This window comes from Anas platyrhynchos, chromosome 1 (assembly GCF_047663525.1).
Source record: "Anas platyrhynchos isolate ZD024472 breed Pekin duck chromosome 1, IASCAAS_PekinDuck_T2T, whole genome shotgun sequence".
Classification (NCBI taxonomy): domain Eukaryota; kingdom Metazoa; phylum Chordata; class Aves; order Anseriformes; family Anatidae; genus Anas; species Anas platyrhynchos.
In genome coordinates this window covers 124,285,781-124,296,077 of record NC_092587.1, presented here as the reverse complement: position 1 = coordinate 124,296,077, position 10,297 = coordinate 124,285,781, and the positions used below count along the sequence as shown (strand labels likewise).

Below are 10,297 nucleotides of genomic sequence, written 5' to 3'. Positions count from 1 at the left end.
CCAGTGATGACTTGGAAGGCGATCAAAAGGTTGGAGAAGATTTATGCAAAAATTCACCCCACAGTCCGACCAACTGATGGAAGATGCTAAATGTGGGGGTTTCAAAGGCGATTTATCCAACTCTTACGTTTACAATCACCAAAGGAAAATTTACATTCTGTACTTTGATGTGTGTTAACATCTTTTTGAATGCTAAGCATTGTATTACTAAGTTGTATTTGAAGCTTTTTGCATTAGAACAACAGTGGAGTATGATAACATGCCTTACATGGATGGTAAAAGGATGACATTGCATCCTATTGTGCCTTTACATTGTATTCTAAACAAAGGTATTTTCCTGTGTGAGCATAAAATCTAAATATTTTGGAAAACTATATATTTTTAGCCTTAAAATTGCTATAGATACTTCTTCTACCAGATCTCTTGCTCCTTTTGTCTTCTTTTGTACTTTTATAAGATATCTCTGGTACTTGACATTTATACTTAACGCCTTTTTGCAAACTTGATTTATTATTATAACTGAAAGATAATTGGTGCTACCTCATAAAATAGATCCTATATTTAAATTTTAAGACCTTTTTTTTTTTCTGCCAATGTAAGTAAAATATATTTAGTGAAGATACAAATGAATAACAGTGAAATAAATATATTTATATTACAACTCTCTCCAAAACAACAAAAACTGAGGAATAAGGTCTTTCACAAAATACAAAATAACTGATGAGGACAACAAAAATAAATATATAAATAAATAAAAATAAAAGTTACTGTGAGGAATTCACCTTTGAGAGTTGCGTATTCAAGAGAAATCCAAAACCATGTGGCAAAGCTGCTGATCCAAAATTGAAAAAATTAGGGTTTTAAGGCATCTGTGAGGTACAGCAGCCCCATGATACCACAGGCATGAGTCCTTCTACTGATGAGCCCATGGGCCTTGCAGGATGTCCCCTTCCTCATGGAGGGGTCTCCAACAGCTTGGTGGCCCCCAGCTGGGGTGAGAGCTCTCCTCAGCTGTGAGGTGGAGGCAGCATCTCAGCACCTGGTCCTTTGTGGCATCTGCTGAGACCCAAAGCAGCAAATGCATGGACCAGCCACTGGCCAAGGACTAACTTATGGCAGCGAGCAGGGTGGTTTTCACAATTTGCATTAAAAAAATGAGACAGAACCAAATATGTCAGAAGAAAATCATTTCACTGGAAGGAGGAAATGAGCTCACGCATCTTCAGTTAAGCCATCACTGTAGTGATGGGATGTTCCCTGGATGCAGTTCTGAGGTAAGAAAAGCATTGGCATTTCCATGGGATATTTCTTCAAGGGACACACAAATAATTTTGTAACTCCTAAAAAATAATTCTAGGAGAATTTATATAGCAACTCTTGCTTGAGAGCTAAGCGTTGGAGCTCATGCATTAAAAACAGAATTCAGAAGTTAGCAAGTAACAGAAAAGGAAGCTGCTGTTCAAAAACAAGCTATCTGTGTGTTGAGAAGTACACTCTCAATGTACCAATGCCATGGGTAAGCACTAACTGCATACTCTGAATTGCTGTGAGTAACTCTGTGTGAAGGTCATGCATACAGTTTTTTAAATTAAGCAAAGAAACATTAGAGTAGGAGCTAAAACAAGCTACTAAATAAAAGAGAACAATCGTTTTTGAAATGAATATGAAAAAAAAAAAAAAAGCCATGTGGAACCTGTGTGTAATCTTCCTACCTTTATGCACATTTTGTTCCAACTGCAAAGCAAGATGCCAAGGTCACCTGCCAACAAGAGGAAGGTCTAGAGCTGGAGTTGAATGAGAGGAGTCCTAGCCAACCTCATGAGCAAACGAGCGTACAAGTCATTACAAAAAGATCATGTGTGTGCATGTGTGCAAAAATTTTGCTGAGTGAATGGTGGTGGTATATATAAATATTTATACACTACACGCAGCTGGCACATTGGTTGTTCTACAGTCAGTCCCCAAAGTATGTATACAAATGGGAACTTGCAAGCTTGTGCGGGACATGAATTCTTCATGGTATGAGAAGACAGGATGAGAATTGTGTTCACCTGCACCAGTCACCCACCAAGCCAGCACTACCCACAAAATCAAGCCAGCAATATCAGTTCAACCCAGATTAAACTAAAAGGCCTAATAGTAAAGCTGCCAATGTAAACAAAAAGCCCCAAACAATTTCATATTAAATGCCTGGTTCTGTGTGCAAAATCATCTGCCTTGAGGGGATCCAGGATTTCTATGTAAAAACAACGGTGCTAAAGCTATCTAACCACATCTCTCACAGCAAGGCTGATGCCTTCACAAGTGGGGTGTTTTGCACCAAAAAATATTGCAGCTGCTAACAGGGTTGATTTTCCCTGGACTGTGGGGCAGAAGGGGAAAACTATACAGAGAGCTGAGCAAACCATTTTCCTTTGCTTATTCTTGATCTCACTGAACATCAAATTGTTAAGGTTACCTGTTACAAAGTTGATGATCCAGATGGGAGCAATGCTATAAAGACAATGTCTGTGGCTGATGGTATTCCTCACGAAGAGCTATTTAGACTTGTTCAGAAATGCTTCTGACAGTGTTAAAATGATGGGAGATAGAAAAAGTTCACTAAACTCCTCTCCCATCATTGTTGCCATCAGTGGGGCTGATAGTAATTGTAGGAAATTAGTTCCAGAAAGCAGCTGCAAACATGGGCACAGCCTCAAGCTATCAGAGTTAATTCTGAGCATTATTTTTCTCTGGAGAGGAATGCCCAGTCTCCCAGGAAACCAAGTTTGGATACATCCTCCTCTTGCCTTTCATATATCGTGTCAATACTTATTTATAATTGTACTTTCTTCATGTAGGGTCAGAATACACATTAACTCCTGTCTGCAGCTTTTTTTTTTTACAGTCACTGGAAACACAAGTTTCAATTTTCCCTGGTTTTGATTTATGATTAAGATATTTCTCCTCTGCAATGGCTCATGTATTGTCACTTTCTAACAGGAGAGCACTAGGGAACTTCCAACTTTGAAATTAATTACAGGAATAAAGCCTTCTTTGCATATTTTCTAATTATCCCTTTCTTTGTTAATGCCAAATAATGCCTTTAGCATCTTCCTGGAAAAAGTCTCATTGACCCTGCTTTGTGATTATGATGCTTTAATCTCCCATCTGTGCTGTGAAAGCCACGGGTTTTCCACTTAAAATGCAAAAACTTCCAGAATTAAAACCATTAGCAGAAATAATAAAAAGATTAAAAAGCTGCACAGGTACATGATGTGAGCCATATGCAAGGCAGCTTTATCCAGTCGCGGGTGAAGGAGCAAAGACCAGAGGTGACGCGCCTTTCATTCTGATATGATCACAGCTGACAGCTTTAAATTTTGCAGATACTGAGAAAATTTGCAAGCAGCGCTCAGGGTCCATTGGCAAGAGGGCTTGACAGGAGTTGGGCAACAACCTTGGACCAGAACCATCAGGACTGCAGGGTCAGCTGGAGGCACCCTTGGGTGCCAGCCCCGATGGGGTGCCAGGGATGGCAGCTTAGCTCTTGCACCCACCTCACCGACAGAGTTTCCCTAAGTCCTGCCCAGAGAATGTGATCCTGCATTTACATGTAATTCAGCCACCAACCAGCCATCAGATGCCTCGTGGGAGAGGCCAGCCAGAGCAGGGTCACTGTGCCAACATTACGAAACTCATAGAAAAGTGCGGGCTTGTGGTTTTTGCCACAAGGACCGCATGTCAGACCCTGCACTTTTTTTTTTTTTTTTTTTTTTTTTTTCAGTTTTGGCTCCAAAGCGTGCTGTTCTTAAAGTTTGTTCTCGTGATCCCTTGAGTCATGCTATGGTGCTATGAGCTGTTTGCAGAGGAGTTGGCAAATAGCTCCCGCTTGCACTCCCTGTGTGATTTAACCATTACAAGTCATTGAGGGGCATGACATTCACCTGGGTTAGTAACTGGGAGGCCAAGAAGCACTGGTGCAAGCCTGGAGGGTGGCGAGCTGTATTGTAAAAAGAATCAAAAAGGTACACTGGAAGTTGAACTAAAAACGCTTGAGCATGCAGTGGCTCTCTCAGCCCCCCCTTAAAATGGATAAATTGGCTATCCATTGCTTCCTTGATATTTTTTCCCCTTGCAACACAACCTAAGGATTCCTATGAAAAAGGAGAAGAAAAACAAAACAAAACGAAAAAACCCTATTTTTTTTGGCAATTTCTTGAGGGTCTTGATGTCTCTTGGGATTTCTTCAAAGAAGATCAACAGAAACCAGTCAGAAAATGAGCACATTCCTTATAATACCTAAAATGAACAACAGTGAGGCCCCAGTCCAGGCCTGATCCACTTCTTTAAAATTAGGTTGGCCTGCACTCTTCATTTATTTACTCCCTCAGCAGCCCAAGGGAATATACTTAGTATGTGAAGTGAAGCACGTGCCCTTGCAAGAGAATATTTTGTGTCATTAAAGGGGAAAATGTAATACTGCAAATGAAGAAACAACTCATTAGAATTGCATTTCTCTCTACACAAATGCCAGCCAAAAGGTGTTTTTTTTTTGTTGTTGTTTTGTTTTTTTTTTTTTTCTTCAAATATATACCTACATTTTTGGCTTCTAAATATATGCTACTACCAAAAAAGAGCCCACAAGTGACCTGTGAGAAAATCCATTGTCTTAGGGTGCATTTGCAGCTTGTCAAAGAGATATCTGAGGAACATACAAACAAAGGAGACGTGGGGGGGAGAAGGAGGTGGAGGATATCTGGGAACAATCCCAATTTATGAGCAGCTCAAAGAACAATGGGGCTGAGGACGCGATTCTCATCCCTGTCCTCGACAACTTCCCACCAAGAAATGCTCTTCCTTGCAGATGGTTCCACCACAAGCAACAGCTCAGGATCAAAAACCACCCCCCACCCTTGAAACAGCTTACTATTAAAGTTGGTTTTAACAAAATGAGCTCTGGATAAAATTTCAGTTTGTAAAATTACAGGAGATTTTTTTGGTTGGATTCTGTTCATATTTCCATGCTTTTCTATCCACATTTTGCTATAAGCAATAAGTTATGGTCAACTTCTTTTATCTCAGTAAAATTTTGTCTTCCCGGATTAGAAGAAAAAAAAAAAAAGTTGGATGTTTGTTGTGAAACACTGTCAGGAATTCCCCAAGCCAATCCTCCTTTGCTCCTGTCTTGGATCTTTGAGGCACACAGTATTGCTTTTGGAGTGGTGGTAGTTTGTGTGTTGCAGCTCTGAGGAAAGCATGGCTCTGTTTGAACTGCTGGAGGCAAAGAAGGTCTAAGGAGGCAGCTGCATGGTTGCTCAGCAAGGAGTTGATGGTCAGTTTGACCTCCTAGGAACTGGGACTATCCAAGCCAATAGGAAACTGTGTTTTTTTTTTACAGCACAGCTAAAAATTGCAAGATGTTCCTAAAGATCAGTAGCTGTTCTGTGAATTCACTCTACAGAATTGAACAAGTAGTCAGCAGCTGAAACAGCCTCTGAAAGTTTTCACTCAGTTGCTGGCTGCCTCCCCTCACCAGCTATCTTCCTGACTGAGGTTAAATAAGGACAAGCCTTTAAAACTCTAGTATTTTAAAACTAGTTACCTTATTTTTTGCTGATTTGGCATCTATTTCCATGGAAACAGAAGCAAGAACTAGAAGCCAGCAGCTGAAGTTGGCTACACCACTGCTCTTGGCTTGTTCTACTTCCATTTCCATGGAAACTGATGTAAGATCACTGCAAACAAGGCAAAGTTTGCTTCTTTCTTTTTTTTTAGATTAACTCTTCCTTGATTTCCTCCCTCCAGATGCCTTTGGTGCCAGAACTGCGGATACAAAGTCACTGGGAATGCAAGCAAGAGCAGCCCACCTACCCTCGTGAATCTGTGCACGCGTGCAGGTGTGTGTGTGCATGCGTGTGTGCATGTGTGTGTGCTCCATTTTCTGACAGGGATCATCAAATTGCTCACTGATTTACTTCAAGGACGCTGAAAGTCACGATAAAAATAATTAAATAAGGAGAGTTAACAGAGAGGGGGAAAGAGCAGCTGATTATATCCCTTCATTGACAGGACACCCTTCTTTGTTGTTTCCTGCATTTGGGTGTCCGGGATGGAGGCGAGCACTGAGTCCTGGAGCAGCCTGGCCATGCCTCTCACAGAGGCATCTCATCTGAAAGGGGCTCCACAAGGATCAGCTCTGCCACCTCTGCTGGTGCCCTGGGAACCCACCTAGCGTGAAGGCTGTGGTGTCACGCGGGCATTTCACAGGGAAAATGGCAAGTGGGAAAGCAGAGATGGGAGCAGCAAAAGCAGCAGCTGAAGGAAGAAGTGCGTGACATTGGAGGGTTAAAATGCAGGATTGCTCCCTGTGGAGGGTAAAAACAGAAGTAAAAAAGAGGCCATGGAGCCAAGTATCTCAATGAGAAGAAATGGCACTTCCTTCCTAATTTCTTTCTAGGAGTTTTCTAGACTATTTCTCCTCCGATGCCATATATGGTCCCCTTCTTGGCTAGAAACCTATTGAAATTCAGATTTGAATATACCTTTTTCTCTTTTTCTCCTCCTAGTCTGCCAAGGTATAGGAAAACACGTCACAAGCCTTTAAAGGTGCCTGATAACACAGGCAATTTAACGTGCAGCCAAAGCATTAGGGACTACGTTACAAAGTTTGTACAGGCTGGGGTTGAGCATGGCTCATGGAGCATGAGCTATTCAGATCTGCTTTGAGCTAATGACTGAACCTGATCCGAGATTAAGTCACGGTTAGGGAATTGGTTCACTTACCCTGCTTCATTAACAGAGGTTTTGGTGCCAATCCCAGAAAATCTGGATCCAGACACGTAAGCCCCAATGTAGTAAAGCACTGAATCACATACTTGAGTCCTCCATAAGCCCAAACAAATATAATGTATGTGTATGCTCAATTGCTCCACACTCTCAGAAGCCACAGATACCAATGCTTACATGACAAAAAGTCTTTCCAGCTTGTAACAGTCTGCCTGGGCTTTGGGGGAGTCTCTGTCATTCAATTGTTCTTACAAAATGCAAGAAGGAAGCTGATGGGACAAAATGGTTAAAGAGAAGGGAGGTGGCCTAGGTCCCACATCCAGCTACCAAAATATCAACACACCGAATTTGTTGACAGAAGAGAATAGAAGCCAGACTTTTAAGAGAGAGATGAAAAATACAAGGAAAATCTATACTTTTTCATGTCTTGATTTGTTTCTCCTTCCAGTTACACCCCCAGATTAGCCAGATTTTATGAACCTGTTAATTTTTGCACTAGTGCACATCAGCACCTGGTCTGTACCACCTCAGATCCCAACAGACCAGTAACTGTTGCCTAAATATCAAAAAGGGTTAATGCATGCAGGAAAAGTGTCTTAACTATCACAGCCTGCAAACGGCAATTGTGTGGTGACAAAAACATTCAAGACTAGTAGATTGTATCCTTTGGTACACAGTAAAAATAAAATTTACTGCCTAGAGTGCACATGTAGTGTTTGTACTATATACATTAATATTCGTAAGATTAGTTCAATTCATAACTGAATTCCCTCTTCCTAACACTGGGTATCGGTCAAGACCACTCCCAAGGCTAGCCAAAGCAGTCTTCATGTATTTCTCATTCACATCTCCTTGCATTCAGACAGCTGGAGTAATACAGCTGATGAAAAATACAGATAAATGTACTCCCACTCAAAAAAAAAAAAATTAAAAAAAAAATCAGAGATTCCAATCTGGCAAACAGAAACCAAGTGGGGCCAAGCAATCAGTATCTACAAGGAAATAATGTGGTTTGACGAGGCTAGCAGCCTGCCACTGGATTAAGCATCTGCCATATTTTATTCTTTCATGGTTACTGTTGTAGTTCTTTCTTTTCCCGGTGAACTAGTTCAGAAGGAATCCTTTCATACCCATATTTTAAATGTCTTTCACTTTAGTCTTGGAAATGAAGCTGTTATGAAGCCATGGTTCATTAGCCAGCCCATTCCAGGCGTGTCTGCTTGCCATGCCACTTTTATTTCAGATGACCCTGTTTTGTCCTGCATCTGCCTTACAGATGAATTTGATAGAAAATCTGAAGTTATGACACCAAAAAGTCTGCATTATTTTTAATCCTTTTAGCTTCTGGGACACAGACTCAATAGCACCTCTCCAAGAAAAATATTGCGGGTAGGTCTTTCTCTTCTGGAAAACTGCATGACATGAAAATGTTTCTCATTTTCTCTTGGAAGAGGATCCTTTTAATTTATGTATTTCGCCTGGGAGGGATCTTTTGTTTCGCTGCTGCAGTGCTGCCAAAGGAAATCACGCCTCACGTGTGCCACCACTTTGGCTGCAGGCACTGTGTGCTCGGGCTCCGCGTAAGGCACCGCGTGGTTGAACGTGCTCCAGCCGCTGGGCTGGGGTGTGCAAGGCCACCACCAGCAGAGGACAAATGCTCCTTGACATGGAGTTTTGTTCCTTTTCCAGGCAGCTCCTCCTCGCCTCTTTCCCGCATGGGTAGTGCCGGGAGTGACCAGCACCACCCAGCCCCAGACAAGGCATCTGGTCTGCAGCCAGTTTTTTTTTCCACCGTCATTTTCCCTTAGGCTCAAGCTCCCTGAATCTCTTTTTCTGCCTGCGGACACCGATGCGCCCAAATCCGGGATCCTCTTCCACAATTTTCGCTGCTCGGCCTGATCTCCCCTAAATGCCACAGACAGCACAGTAGCTGATAGCATTTGGTGGCCTTTTGTGCTGACATTTCAGCCTCTCACAAACAAGAACTGCCCTTATCTGCCGGCCACAGAGCCTGAGGCTTTTCTTGTAGCTGACTTTTTCTTCCAGCTGCCTACCAGTGTGCAGAGGCAGGGTTTTCTGAACAGCAGGCTTCCTCTTCTGCAGCAGCAGAACGGAGCCAGGGAGAATCAAACAAATCCTGTAGGTACAGAGCAGCAGCTGCTTTCTTCTATTATTAATAAAATAGATTATTGACAATTCTGATGAATCATATCTAGGCTTATCAAACAACAGGCACTATTTCCTGGTGAGGCAAAGAAAGGGTCAAATTTTTGTTTGCGTTTTATTATCTTCATTGATTCAAAATGTAGAAAAATCCATACGCTCATGACGTCAAATCTTCTCGTGGCGAATGGAAGTGAAAACGCACTCTACCCACTCAGCCCTGGTGTTCGGCACCACCCACACCTCGGTGGCCACTTTTTCTGCCTTCATTTACAGTGTGGGCAGTGGCTTTGGTTGGCTTGCTTGCTTCTCCTCCTCTCCCCCTCTCTTTTATCTTTCAGAAGAAAAAGGGAAAGAAACGGGGCTGGAAGAGCAAGAGCGTAGAACAGAAGTTGTCCATTTCCAGTCCAACTGGAACAAAAATTCTGTGTTGCAGATCACTTCAAAACAGATGTTTCTTTCATAATCACGAAAATGCAGAAAAAGGAAATGATCACATCCTTCCAAATATTATGAGCTTTGTAGCATTCAAAAAAGATGTATTTTTTTTCATTTTGAAAGAATTGAAAATGTGTCAAGCCGTCCTAGCTATTAATCCACACATCCAGCCTGAACTGGGATGGAAATGATAAGCAGCTCGATATCAAGTCCGTACTGGTTGCTTGGCAATAGCTTAACGATTATCCTGGATGTGATTAATGAAAACCTCTATTAAGAACAGCCCTGCTGCACCACACCCTACACTGACCTCCACCCTGTCCTGCACCACCGCTCGGTGCAGCCGCCAAGGTCTTGCCGGGGCCCTGAGAGCAGCACAACCTACTGAGGACCTCAGGAAGAGCAGGAGCCTCTCCCCTTCCAGCAGAAGTTTGATTTTTTTTTTTTCCCTGTGTTTCTCTCTTTCCCGTGTGGCAGAGCAATGCAGCCGTCCTGCATCCCGCCAGGCAGTGCTCTGTTGCTGAGCAACCTTGTGCTTGCTGAGAGGGCTCTTTTGCAGCAGCAAACCTGGTGAGGGAATGGTGAGGAAAACGAGGTGAGGTGGCACCCAAAACCCACCTCCTGGGTGTCCCCAGCAGCCAGGTCCCTACCAGCATATGGAGGTGAGGAGCCGTGAGGACCCCGATGGGGACATCAGCTGAGGAATGGCGGTGGGGCCGCATCTCCTGCTCCTCTGCGCCCATCCTGTTCTGAAGGAGTGAGCAGCCGTGACCCAAAATTCATCAGTCAGCCAATATAATTAGTTCACAAGGTTTCCTGCTCTGCAAAGCCATCTCCTGTTTCGCTTGGTTGAAGGTGGATGAGGGACGGGGGTGGAAAGAGGCGGTGGTGGACAGCTGGGTTGCATTGGTGGGTTGGGTGGACACCA

At 42.9% G+C, this 10,297-nt stretch overlaps 1 long non-coding RNA gene across 1 annotated transcript; it reads right to left on the bottom strand.

Moving 5' to 3' along the window:
- Positions 1–8,081: 8,081 nt before the first annotated feature.
- Positions 8,082–10,252, bottom strand: LOC139999548 (uncharacterized). Its single transcript, XR_011805010.1, has 2 exons — positions 10,020–10,252; positions 8,082–9,936 (listed from the first exon to the last, which is right to left on the bottom strand). It is a non-coding gene; the product is annotated as an uncharacterized lncRNA (long non-coding RNA).
- Between the last annotated feature and the right edge of the window lie 45 nt (positions 10,253–10,297).